A 14,977-nucleotide genomic window follows, 5' to 3' on the forward strand; every position below is an offset into this window, starting at 1 on the left:
ACCTGTCTAATAAAACGCACAACATATTAAAGCAAACTTTGGTGTTTCCATGTTTTCTACAAAACAAAACCAGAAATCGAGGGGTTATGACGTCATTGGTAGGCGACACAATGACACTATGGACACGGTCCGTGTCACTGGTTAAAATTGCTTATTTCTCTGGATTTAAACATTCTTCAAAACATTTGAGATAATGTAAGTACACAAGTCAGCAAAATATATAACACTGTTCTAGTGGTTTTTGGATATTTTAATAAAAAAAATCGTACATATTGTGCCTTTAAGTTGAAGTGTTGTGAAAAAGTTAGAATAATGATGACACATTGAATTCATATAAAATCTGGCACGCTTTTTAAACATTACGTCTAAACGTAGGCTAGTTTAACGCTTATGCACTGCAGATAATAAAATTACTCAAAGTGACACATAACGACGTTGATTCGCTTAAGATAGCTAACTTACGAATATTAGCCATCGGTTTCTGCACAAGGAAGAACTTTTTGTCCTACATTGTGGGGATGGAGTCGAGGAGCTCCATTTGCAGGCTAATGTTGCATAGACGATGGTCTCTGTGATGTACGCGAGATGCCAGCAGAGACAGATGGAGGCTCCTCTTGGACGCCGACCATTGATTTCCAATGATTAGCATTAGGAAGCAGCGCTGCTCTTGATTACTGCCTGGCAACCATGAACATGTCCGCTGAGTTTTAATTAACACAAAGTGAGATGCATTTCATTATCATTTGAAAATAGACGTCAAAAGATAGTGAAGTCCGGCAAGTAGATAATTTTTTCAGACAAGAATATCTAATAACGTGCTGAAAATATGTCAATAACTCTTAAGAATGAAGGCTACACAGTACATCAATGCAATTACATACTAAGATGAATTAGTATTATTTACAAACGACAGAGTCTAAGATGAATGAGAAACATCTGCATGCATGGAAGATTATTTTATTGCATGTAAGAACTCAAGTGCATAAAGCAATCTTACTAATTTACATAACGGATAAGATGCAGGCTCTCCATAACTTTTGACCAATGAATTTTAAATTGTTTGTGCATATTAATACTGTGCTGGAAGGCTCAAAAAAGCATAGTATACGATAGATAGACAGACAGACAGACAGAAAGATAGGCAGACACAGACATATAGATAGACAGACAGATAGATAGATAGACACAGACAGACATATAGATAGATAGATAGACAGACAGACAGACAGATAGATAGATAGAGACAGGCAGACAGACAGATAGACAGACAGATAGATAGATAGATAGAGACAGACAGACAGACAGATAGAGACAGGCAGATAGCTAGATAGACAGACAGATAGACAGACAGATAGATAGATAGATAGATAGATAGATAGATAGATAGATAGATAGATACAGACAGACAGATAGACATTTCATGTAAAATAAGTTAAAATATTCTGGAACCTTAAAATAAACATTAAATAGAATAAAATAGCTATAAAACACACTGTATATAAACAGTAATTCTAATATTAAATATTAAGTCACTACCTTAAGAAATGTAATTATAAACTGAATAAACAGTCGATGATCTTGAAATATGGTTCAATTTTCAGCTTTCCCGTCATGTGTACGATAGCAATTTGACATCATAAGAGCCTTCCACCTGCAAATGGAATAAACATGTTAATTCAGTTCAAAAGAAGGATAATGATATCGGTTGAAAAATGCGACTCATGTCGAAACGTCCGATGGAAGCTGCGGTTTGGCTCGCCTGCATTATCTCAGTGAGTGCCCACATCTGCTGAATGCTGGAGGAAACTGTCTCTGGATCAGGAAGTCCCTGGCGAACCAACACAAAACACACACACACACACACACACACACAGGTTTGTTTTTGTGAAAAGTAGGGACATCCCATAGGAGTAATGGCTTTTATACTGTACAGACCGTATATTCTATTGCCCTACACCAGCCCTACCCCTCACAGGAGACTTTGTGCTATTTCAGATTTTCAAAAAAACTCATTTGGAATTATTTATAAGCCTTTTGAATTACGGGGACACTGAAAATGTCCTCATAAATCACCTTCTCGTTGTAATACCTGTCATACCCATGTTATTATACAAATTTGTGTCCTCATAAACCACATAAACATGCACACACACACAAACATTAACTGCAGCATTGCTCTGTTTATTAAAGGTAGTGCACTCAGAAATCATCATCTTTGCTCACCCTGACGTATTTAACCTTTAGCATTTTGCTTATACATAGAACACCAGCCAGCAGAGTGTGTGTAAAATAAAACACAACAAAATTAAACAAAAAATAAAATGGAAAGAATCGTTGTATTTGTGAAGTTGCAGATTCATTTATGACCAGCAAGTGGCAGTAAAGTACTGTCATAGAGAGGAGGAGAATGATTTTTGCAAGAATCAATATTGGTCTTTTATCAGGGTTTCTGCAGGTCTTAAAAAGTCTTAATTCATGCTTCCACAAATTAAGGCCTCAAAAGGTCTTAAATCAGAACTGAAAGTCTTAAATTCATAAAGTCATGACATTAAATGTTGCATGCATTGCAAAAAGGTGAACATCTTCCTCAGTATCTTTGTTTTCCAATACAAATATCTAAACATCCTTAAATAATAATACATTAACTTGAGATGCAAATTGAACATATGAAGTATTGTTGTCTAATATATTTATTTATTTAGTTAGTTAGTTAGTTTATGCTTGAAACAAGAACAAATGTCTGACATGGGGTAATAAAACTGTATTTCCCTTTGAATAAAGTTGATTTTTCTGAGCCCATTGGCCCGTATCTTGTATTAATCGTGAACTCAATTCATTTTGATCAACATGTATCTTCATTTAAGAATCTTTAGACATTTGTACCAGAAAACAAGAAAAAATACAGAAGATCATTTTTACAGAAGTTCAGAAAATTTAATTTCCAGTGTTGGGGAAACTTACTTTTAAAAGTAATGCATTACAATATTTAATTGTAAATTGAAAAGTAATGCTTTACTAGTTACTTGGAAAAAGTAATCTGATTACATAACTCTTGTTGTAGTGCGTTACCCCAACAATGCTTATTTCCATATTCTAGTGGTGCAGAGCTATTCAAACCAAAAGCTGAGTGAAAAAGTAAGGGAGATCTGAGATCTGTTACAAGTTGTATTTCCAAACTTGGAAACGGTTGCCAATAAAAGACATGTAGATTTAGAGACCATATTGTCGTGTTATTCCATTTATTCCTTGAATTTTCTTTACTTGGTCTTAAAAATTCTTAAACTAACCTTCATAAAACCTGCAGAAACTCTGATAATACAATATAATAATAACAACATTTAAGAAGTTATTATTAACGAAAACTTATTCACACAGTTCCTAAAACTCCAAGTTCATAAGTGCCTTATAAAGTTACCACTGAACATGTGTTTTTCCTCCAAAGAAATACTGCAGGTAAACAACAAATTATGAATTATGATTACTACTTCTGCTTTTCAGGTGGTGAAACAGTTTAAATAAACATTAAGTTGAGCATCCATCAATAAACTTAAGAGACACTTTCAAACCATCAAACAAGCGTCTTACATTTCTAATGCAAATGACAGCTAAATGAGAACTGGGACATGGCCACAATGCTGAGTGATTGAAAAAACGACAACCTGTGAGTTTCATACATTTCCGTAATTATCTCTTCTGAAGCCACGGCGTTAATTAACACCTCACAGCTGCATAAATACATAGAAACTTCAGAGACGCTTGTGTGTTGCTAAATTAAATGGCATTAACAGTCTTTCAAGGGAGCATTGTATATGCTGTTAAACAACAAGTTTTTCAATATTCATTAGATGACAACTGTTGCACATTATACAACAAAATTACACAGTAAGACACAAAATACTCACATTCAAATCAAGAGGTTCCTCTACAGGTGTGAGAGTGGATATCCAGGCAGGAACGTCTCGCTCTGAGTCCTTCTCAGACAAACACAACACATCAAGGTTTTAGTCAAATAATGAAAAACAAAAAACGATCTAACAAAATGCAAAAAAAAAAAAAAATAATAATAATAAAGAATTGGCAAACAAATTGCAGGACAAAATAAAAGTGCTTAAATTAACTTCAAACAAACACAGAAAAGCAAAGAGAACAAAAAGCAAAACAATCTTCTTTGAGTGTTGGATAAATAATAACAAAGAATTGGCAAACAAATTTCAGAACAAAATAAAAGTGCATAAAATTAACTTCAAACAAACACAGAAAAGCAAATTAAGTGTTGGAGTGTTGGAAAGACAAAACTAACATCCACTGATCAACTCTGTAGGTTTAAACAAAACAAAAACCAAGCAAACAAAATGCAAAACAACAACAAAAAACTAAAACAAAAATACAGAAAACCAACCAAACACACAACATAAAAATAAAAGAAAAATAAAATAACATCCACTGATTAATTCTGTTTTGGTACTTCTTCAAACTAAACAAATCAAAACAAAACTCAAGCAAACAAAATGCAGAAAAAAAAACGAACTAACAGAAAAGCAAAACAATAAAAAAACAAAGCAAAATAAAACTTCTCAGAGTCCTGGAAAGACAAAAATAGCATCCAAACAAATTTAAACAAAACAAACTTCTCAAAAAAGTAAAACAAATCAACCAAAAAAAATCTGTAACACTTTACAATAAGGTTCATTAGTTAGCTACATTAGGTAACATGAACTAATAATGAACTGCACTTATACAGCGTTTATTAATCTTTGTTTATGTTAATTTAAACATTTACTAATACATTATTAAAATCTTGTTAACATTAGTTAATGCCCTGTGAACTAACATGAACTAACAATGACCATCTGTATTTTTATTAACTAACGTTAGTGAAGATTAGTAAATACAGTAACAAATGTATTGCTCATGGTTAGTTCATGTTAGTTTATACATTAACTAATGTTTAACTAATGAACCTTATTGTAAAGTGTTACCAAGAAATCAAAACAAAACTCAAGCAAACAAAATGCAGAAAAAAAACTAACTGGATAAATGTGTCACATTTTGCATTGATTGTATGCATTAATAATGTGCATTCTCCCTCATTAAATTAATAAATGAATAAAATAAATAAAAAAGCAAACAAAAATAAAAACTAAAAACAAAACCAGTCAGGAACATCGTGCAATGGAAATACTGATCAAACTCATAAAAGCTATTCTATCTATCTATGTCTGTCTGTCTGTCTGTCTGTCTGTCTGTCTGTCTATCTATCTATCTATCTATCTATCTATCTATCTATCTATCTATCTATCTATCATCTCTCTGTCTGTCTGTCTCTCTCTGTCTGTCTGTCTGTCTCTATGTATCTATCTATCTATCTATCTATCTATGTCTGTCTGTCTATCTATCATCTGTCTGTCTGTCTGTCTGTTTATCTGTCTGTCTATCTATCATCTGTCTGTCTGTTTGTGTGTCTGTCTATCTATCATCTGTCTGTCTGTCTGTCTATCGTCTGTCTGTCTGTCTGCCTATCGTCTGTCTGCCTGTCTGTCTGTCTATCTATCTAGCTGTCTGTCTGTCTGTCTGTCTAGCTATCATCTATCTGGTTTAACATACAATCCAATTGCAGGCATAATTTTGCAGTTCCTTTTATATGGTGACACAAACGACAATATCTTGTACATGCAAACCTCTTTTGCACACGGGTAAATGTTAATTTCCTCAATGCTGAAATTGAGCCATTCGGAGGAGGGCTGTCGCAAGATGAGTCTCACTGTCGTCACGTTATCAGGCTCCGTCAACATCTGAAAACCCAAATACAGAGAAGAAAAGACCTCAGCAAGAAGTGACACACATTTGGTTGACTGTGGGGCCTTTCATGCAGCTATCAAAGAAACAAAAGAGGTCAAATTAAGAACGAATGTTAGAATTTAACAGAGACACTAAGGACGTGTGTTTCCAAGCCTTAATTAACTAGACAGAATAAAACCCTGACAAAAGAGACACTGATTTCACAAGTTTCTTGTAGTAATCTGCAAAACAGAACTGCTCCAAACACTTGACGTTTGTGTTGGGGTTGATGTTTGTGAAGCGTACGAGCTAAACAACATCAAAGTTTCCTTCTACTTCAGCTGACAGCCTGATACTTGAGGGACTGTTTCTGTACATTTATTGCTTGGAGCTTGTTCATGTCAGATTGTTTCTCTGGAAAGATCTTCTGGAAGCACACACTGTGTTCTTTCATCTCTAATAATTATGCTTACTGTATTATAATATGAGCACAAATATATTAGATATAAAAAGTTATTATACTCTATCGTTCAAAAGTTTCTTAATGACGTCTCACCAAAGCTGCATTTACTTGATTAAAAATATAGTAAAAACTAGTGCTGTCAAACGATTAATCGCATCCAAAATAAAAGTTTTTGTTTACATACTATATGAGTGTGTAGTATGTTTATTTATTGTGTATATATAAAATACACACATGTATATACATTTATATATTTATATTATTGTATTTTATATTATATATAAATATATTTAATATATAAACATAAAATTTTTCTTAAATATATACATGCATGTGTTTGTATTTATATATACAGTACATAATAAATATACACAGTACACACTCATATATTATGCAAACAAAAACTTTTATTTTGGATGCGATTGTTTGACACCACCAGTAAAATCTGTAACATTCTGAAATATTTTTACAATTTAAAATATCTGTTTTCTATTTGAATATATTTTAAAATGTACTTTATTTCTCCGATAAAAAAAGTGAAAGTGAAAGCTGCATTTTCAGCATCATCCGGTCTTCAGTAGCTGTTTCCATCAACCTATTTTTTTTTTGCGCATTTTGAAATATCGCATAAAAAACACTGGTTGGAAACACAAGATGCGCATAAATTCTAAAAATGTGGATAAAAAACTTATGCGCACAATTGAGTAGGATAAACGTTTTATCCGATAAGAAAATAATTTGCATAAACTACGATGGAAACACATTTACCGAATAAATTCCACCATGCGCATCAAAAAAGTCATGTGACTTTGCGCTATGAAACGGGATAACTTGACTAGCAGCGGACCGATCTCGTTCACGGCATCTATATGTTGTTTTGGTCATTCTGAAATGCCTGAGCAAAGTCTGTCGTCAAAGTATTTCTCTATAATTACTGTCTTACACGACTGCGTTCCCAAACAGCAGCATCCACCTCCGAAAGCATTGACAGCATTTATTGTGTTACGTCTGCTCTCTCTGAGGTGCAAGTAATTTATTATATATAAAAATTATTATAGTCAGTGGCTTCTACTAGTTTACTTAGTAGGGTTGTGTATCGTTTGGGGTTTTTTCGATACCGGTGCCAAATCGATACTTTTAAAACGGTTCCAGTGCCTGAACCGATACTTATTAAAAAATTAAAAATCCCCCCAAAAAATTATGGATTGGCCATTAGAATAGAAATAGAATAGAGAGTGCAAATGTTAGAGGGTCAAGTTTTTTAATTAAAAAAAACAAGCAGATAAAATTAGAAGTAGCATTAGAATAGAGAGTGCTAGAGTTAGAGGGTCAAATGAAGATGAAAGACACGTGTTTTCAGCCGTTTCTTGAAAATATTAAGGACTCATCTGCTTGGATTGAGCTGGGCAGGTCATTCCACCAGGAGGGAACAGTTAATGTAGAGATGGAGAGTGCATGACTTTTGTGTGTATGACCTCAGTCAGCAGTACTGTAACGAGACGGAGCTGTTTACATATTCATGTCCGCTGGGGCCTTCTGGGTAAAGGAGGGCTGCCCTTGGTATCTCCCAGTCAACTTTATTTCCATGGCAGTTAAGGTGAGCCTTGTTTGACCATTTCTGTCTACAATAACTGGTCTTGTTTCCTTTATCACTTGCGATGATCAGAGAGACGTCTGAAATGTTTTCCTTTAATACGCTACCTCTAGGGTTGGGTATCGTTTGGGTTTTTTTCGATACCGGTGCCAAATCGATACTTTTAAAACGGTTCCAGTGCCTGAACCGATACTTATTAAAAAATTAAAAATCCCCCCAAAAAATTATGGATTGGCCATTAGAATAGAAATAGAATAGAGAGTGCAAATGTTAGAGGGTCAAGTTTTTTAATTAAAAAAAACAAGCAGATAAAATTAGAAGTAGCATTAGAATAGAGAGTGCTAGAGTTAGAGGGTCAAATGAAGATGAAAGACACGTGTTTTCAGCCGTTTCTTGAAAATATTAAGGACTCATCTGCTTGGATTGAGCTGGGCAGGTCATTCCACCAGGAGGGAACAGTTAATGTAGAAGACCATGAAAGTTTTATCATCCTGAGAGCAGCTCCCTGATGCTCCAAAATTATATAATGCGGCAAATGCATAACATTGCTCTCTGCACTTTTATATATTTACGTTTTTGAACCGTTCGTTTTGTTTACAAAGCTTCGGTACATAACTTGAATGTACTGCAAATGCTCTAAAGAACACTGAAGGCGAACAGAATGAGATATACAGCTCTCTGCTTGCAGCGCGTCAGTCACGCTCGCCAGGAAACACATTTTTATCAAATAATACATCATTAATAGCGGTTCACTTGCGCGATTTGGTATGATTGCGTTACATCAGCAGCGAACCGTACCGGAGTTCACTTGAACCGTACCCCAGACCAACCTTTTTAAGTGGACTCGGGTACGGTTCGCGGGTGCGCACCTGAGTTCGGAAGACCGCGTTAACATCATCCAAACGAACCGAACTCTGACATCAATCGAACCAAAAGTGCTTGTGTGAAAGCAGCCTAAGTTTCAGGATTCTTTGATGAATAGAAATAAAAATAAAAAATAGCATGCATTTAAATAAGTAATTTTTTGTAAGATTATAAATGTATTTACTGTGACTTTTGTTCAATTTAATTGATCTTTGCTATACAGAAGTATACATTTCTTTAAAAAAACAGACGGATGATATAGATAAACAAATTAAATTTAAGAAAGAAAGAAAGAAAGAAAGAAGTGAAAAAGGTTAAATAAGTTACACCACCCCACCCCAGAGTAGCATTATTTTGAGCAAACAGCCAGTGTTTCCAAGTAGACTGAAAATGTTTAGGCTGAGGCTGTCATGACCTTCACCGACCAACAGGATCTCAAAGAACAGCTACAAAAATATGTCAAAAACAGTGACGCAGCAAAAATGTGTCACTTTCTCACACTGGGAAGTTACTGATGCAGAGGAGTCACAGAGCCTGCCAAGACTGCCGAGTTATCTGCTTGTTTTCTCTGAGATTTGAAGAGATTTTGAAGGCCATCTCCAGAGAAACCATGCAAATGCCACACACTATGACTGTGAGCATGTACTGTAACTCTTTAAATCATTTGTGCTAGTTCAAACAAAAGATGAAAATCTGGCATAATTTACTCACCCTAATGTCATTTTAAACCCACACACTTTTGTATGATTTATATTTATGTGTATTTATATCGGTGTAATTGAAGTATTATTTATATACTGCTTTTTGAATTTTCAGTTTGAGTTTTATGTGACATATATATATACTAATATAGTATTTTTCAATATTTTGATTTAGTGTTTAATTTTGTTTTCAATTGCATAATAATTTTATATAGTTTTAATATTCAGTAATTGTGATATGTTCTTCTTAAACAATTCCTGATATTTATAATGTGTGTGTATATATATATATATAAATTTATAATTGCAATTAGTTAGTTTTAGATATTCTTGTACTTCAACTTTTGAAATATTGAAGTGAATTGAATTGAAATATTTAATAATAATTAAATTTAATATAACTACAATTTAATAATGTTTTGGTTTATTTTTATTTTTATATATTTAATTTAAGTTTTAGTAATTTTGTTATGTGCTTATTTTGAATAAAAACTATTTAGATTTAATTTGTTTTTATTCATTAAACTTAATTTTTTTTTTTATCACAACTTAAACTTATTTTATTTCAGTAAAGTGCCAAGACATTTTTTTTTCTTCATCTAATATCTTATTCTAATTAATGAATACACACAAACTTAATATAATATATCATATGTATGCTCTGTATGTATTTATATCAGTGTGTCAGTGTTATTGCAGTATTTATATACTAGTATAGTATTTATTTATATATTTTAATTTAGTTTTCATTTTTACATATTCAGTCTGCACTATAATTTTAGTTTAAAGTTTAGGAATTTTGTTATTTTTATTTTTTTAAACACTTTCTATTTAGCTTTAATTTATTTTATTCATTAAAAAATTCCAATTATTTCTAGATATTAATTTACATATTTTCATTTTCCATCTAATATCTAAATATCATAATATATATATATAAATTCTAAATATGGAAATAGTCATTTTTGAATTTTACAGCCCCATTGTCTTTCATTTAGTGCTGTCAAACGATTAATCGCATCCAAAATAAAAGTTTGTTTACATAATATGTGTGTACTGTGTATATTTATTATGTATATATAAATACACACACATAGAGCATATATTTTGAAAATATGTACATGTATATATTTATATTCATATATTTAATATCATATATAAATATATTTAATATATAAACTTAAAATATTTTTCTTAAATATATACATGCATATGCATACATAAAAAATATACACAGTACACACTCATATATTATGTAAACAAAAACTTTTATTTTGGATGCGATTAATCGCGATTAATCGTTTGACAGCAATACTTTCATTATACGTAAAATTCATCTTTTGTGTTCCACGATAAAGAGAGCAATCAAGTTTAGGTGTTTTGGGTGACCTAATCCTTTAAATTCACCATAAACCTCCATATAATTGAGAATAAATGTCCTTGTAATTATAAAAACCTGCAAGGACTTTGTTTTCAATGTTTCTCCTCTTCTTAATAAAGACTTATTTATCATTGCCGTGTCCGTTGACATCAAAACCCGGCTTGTACAGATTACAGCAGATGGGCTGAGAGCTGTGACGTCCCAGGTGGGTTTTTCAATGCAAATTTTATTCGATGCCACTAAAGGTGGCCATACAGCGCAGAACTCACCGTCCAATCATCTGAGAGTTCAGTCGAGGACTCACGTCTAATATCTCAGTGTCTTTGAAACGGAGCTAAAAAGCGTTGAGGGAGCCTGATCTCAATGCATTAAAGCAGTCATTACAGGCAACTCACAGATCAAAGACCGGGACATCAGATCCCCGGAGAGCCATAAATGGGCCAAATCACCGTGATGACAAACAAAATGTTCTGCGAGCTGCTGCGATTATGCTGGGATGGCTGACAAAACTGTTAGGGGTTTTTAATTGAAAAACTCATGACATCCTGCGGACATAATTGACGGTGTTGTCTTTGAGGAAATTATTTAAAAAGATAACAAAGATTGCATCTTTTGCGTGCTTAAAAAAGCAGTAATTAGGTATTTGTCGCGCAAGTAAACTGTCATGCGTACATAATTTGAAGAATTAATACTTTTCTCTAAAGAAACAGGATTCCCTAAATTATCGTCATTGATATCATTATCGCAATAAATATCAGAAATTATTGTGATATATTTTTAAGCCCATATCGCCCATCCCTACTGAAAACGTGAAACTTTTTATGTGTTTTGGCGGTTCATTTACATGACAATGGTGTTTTGGGGGCCTGAACGCTAAAACTTTTGAAAACTACAAGTATGTGGTGTTTTTTTACAGTGTGACATCGCCATCTACTGGCCTTGTATGGATAATACATGCGTTTGAAGTCATTTTGGTAAATCGTTGTCATGTAAATGCAATCCTTACTTTCGCTTGAGGACAAAATGTCCCCATGTGGATGTCGCTATTATTCAAGACAATGGACTTTTTTGGCCTGCAAAATTTTGCCAAAATAGTGATAATGTGTCTGTATCTTAACTCGTAATGTATAGAATTTTAAGCAGCTGAAAATATTCAGCCAAAAATGAATTTTCAGTTTTGGGTGAAACCGTTTATTAATTGGCACTTCTCTGATGGCTTGTTTTAATCTGCCAGCATCTATTTCATGCAAACAACTTAAGCTACAACTCGTAAACATGTCAGCTGTGTGGACGCTAATGCTGGTTTTTGATTTCTCGCTTTTACTCGATCTTTCATTTTGATGAAGATCTTTTAGTCTATGCTGTTTTATGGATAAAAAGGTAATTATGACTTTTTTTTTCTCTCTCAATTTTAAGTTTATATCTCACAGTTCAGCCTTTTCTGCAATTCTGAGAAATAAAGTCACAAGTTGAAGGATTATTTGGAGAAAAAAAAACAGAATTGCAAAATATGAACTCATAATTGTAAAAAGATGTAATTTCAGAGTTCTGACTTTATCGCAATTTCGAGTTTACATCTCACAATTTTTTTTTCATTCAATTCCATAGAATTAAAAAAAACAACGAACAATTCTGTTTTTTCTAACAATTGAGAAAAAAAAAATTATTCCAAGAAAAAATGTCTGAATTGTGAGATGAGTTGCAATTACCTTTTTAAAAGAAAATGAAATAAAACAGTTTATAAAACGTATAGTTCCAGTCCTTGATTCTGATTGGCTGAGCCTCGTTCGAAGCTGTTGTAAATTACTCTACAAACACACACCTTTGTTTACTTCTGTGTGTTGCTCGGCAACCACTTTGTTGGAACTACAACTGTTTCTGAGGAACTACATTGTTTGGTGGAAGAATACTGTTTTTATTAATATCATTACACATTATTTGCTCCGTTTTATTTTGTGAAACCTTACTACGTGGAATAACCATTTTATAAAAGCAATAAGCCCCGTGAAGCCGTGGTTTACAGTGAATTTATAACAGCTAAGGGGCGTTGTTAGGCACGACACGAAGCGGAGTGCCTACAATGCCCCTTAGCTGTTATAAATTCACTGTAAACCACGGCTTCACGGGGCTTATTGCTTTATTACAGTTTTTAGCTGATAAGAGAAAACAATGTCACTAAATATTATTTATAGCACGCCTGCCATTCAGTAATCACAATAAGCTTTGTGCTTTGTTGTTTTTTATATGAAACCAATTCTCAGTTTTAAAATTCTGTAAATTTTATAAAAAAAAAATTCAAACAAAAAATTCTGACTTGACACGCTTTAAAGTGACATGTCAGATCACTGTAGCCACTTCAGCTTAAAATAAAAACTGCCTTATGTACAATTTATTTTTATATACACAGAAAAAAAATTAACTCAGAAATTGCTAGTAAATTTCACAAATGTAACAATTACAAAGAAAAGACAAGTGACACATCGAATTAAACTTCACATTTTTAAATAGAAATACTGAAGTAGTATTGTCTTGTAAAACATACTCCAATAATCTTTTATTTTTATTTTATTATTATTGTTTAGTGTCCAACTCTTAAATAAATTTGAATTATTACTAAATTATTTAAAAAAATCAGTTTTGTTCTTTGTTTAAATTAAAATGTTCTGTTTCTGTATTTCGGTAAAAAATTAATTTCAGTTCATCACTAATATATTTAAAGTAGTTAAAGAACCAAAAGCTTGAAGGTTTAAACTGACACAAAGGGGCTTTTTTTACGTGGAGCACAAAAGCAGAAACTTTGCAGGATGTTCACGCTGCTCATTTCCGAACGATCAATGTTTTGGTTTCCTGTCTGTTTCTCATTCCTACCTGATGTCTGTAGATGGAGAAATAGTCATGTGATCCGGCCTCAGCGTGTGGGTTGCTCATGAGGCAGTAATTTCTCAAAAAAGTGACCCACTTCGCAGAACCGTCCTCTCACCGCTGCAAACGGACCGTCAAATACGCGGAGTAGTAGTTCTTGAAGGAGATTTCCTGAATCTAGACACAAGCACAGGAGATATAGCAGCATAAGCTGTATATCGGACATTAATAAACCTATGCCTGTCGATCAATAATTGCGATCTTTATGAACGGATGTGAGAGATACTCACGTTCACAGGCTCGGCAAGGGTGATGTCTGTTATATAGACGCCAGGGCGAGATGAATCAGATACAGCGTCTCCAATCTGCAGCGCCACAGGTGATTTTATTGTGCAGCTTACTGCTTTAGCACTCATGATTGACCTGAGAGAGAAAAAAAAAGCAGAACTCAAAAAAATATTATCAAATTGAGGCCCTTAAAGAACGTAGGTTCAAACTTCACAAAACAATCGATTCATGTCACTGATCAAGACACGCAACCTCAGGCTTTATTATTAATATTACTTCTTAAATATAGAATTTTAGTTTTTTGCAATCATGTTTTTAAAAATAGGGCTACTCATTTTATTATTTTTAATATTTAGATTTGTTTTACAATTATCTTTGTTGTTACTTCTAGCTGTCTAATAATAAAAACAACAACAGTAATACTACTACTAACAACAACAACAACAACCATAATAATAATAATAAATAGATTTAATTAGAAAATAATACTTTAAAAATAAAATAAAACACAGTGGACCAACACCAGCAGATGACATGGCAGCCCAAATCATCACTGACTGTGGAAACTTCACACTGGACTTCAAGCAACATGGTTTCTGTGCCTCTCCACTCTTCCTCCAGACTCTGGGATCTTGATTTACAAATGAAATGCAAAATTTACTTTCATCTGAAAAGAGGACTTTGGTCCACTGTGTTGTCTGAAGTCCACAGTCAACGCAGCCATCTACCAGGAAATTTTAGAGCACTTCATGCTTCCTTCTGCTGACAAGCTTTATGGAGATGCTGATTTCATTTTCCAGCAGGATTTGGCACCTGTCCACACTGCCATAGGTACCAAAAGCTGGTTCAGTGACCATGGTGTTGGTGTGCTTGATTGGCCTGCAAACTCGCCTGACCTGAACCCCATAGAGAATCTATGGGTATTGTCAAGAGGAAGATGAGAGACACCAGACCCAACAATGAAGATGAGCTGAAGGCCGCTATCAAAGCAACCTGGGCTTATATTTATATCAATTCTTTTTTTACTTCTAATACACCACTATGTC

The 14,977-nt window shown here is 33.5% G+C and overlaps 1 pseudogene; it reads right to left on the reverse strand.

Moving 5' to 3' along the window:
* Positions 1-1,681: 1,681 nt before the first annotated feature.
* LOC107592840 (nicolin-1-like) lies at positions 1,682-14,060 on the reverse strand (annotated as a pseudogene).
* Between the last annotated feature and the right edge of the window lie 917 nt (positions 14,061-14,977).

The sequence above is a fragment of the Sinocyclocheilus grahami genome, unplaced genomic scaffold, assembly GCF_001515645.1.
Source record: "Sinocyclocheilus grahami isolate Dianchi unplaced genomic scaffold, SAMN03320097.WGS_v1.1 scaffold159.1, whole genome shotgun sequence".
NCBI classification, from domain to species: Eukaryota; Metazoa; Chordata; class Actinopteri; order Cypriniformes; family Cyprinidae; genus Sinocyclocheilus; species Sinocyclocheilus grahami.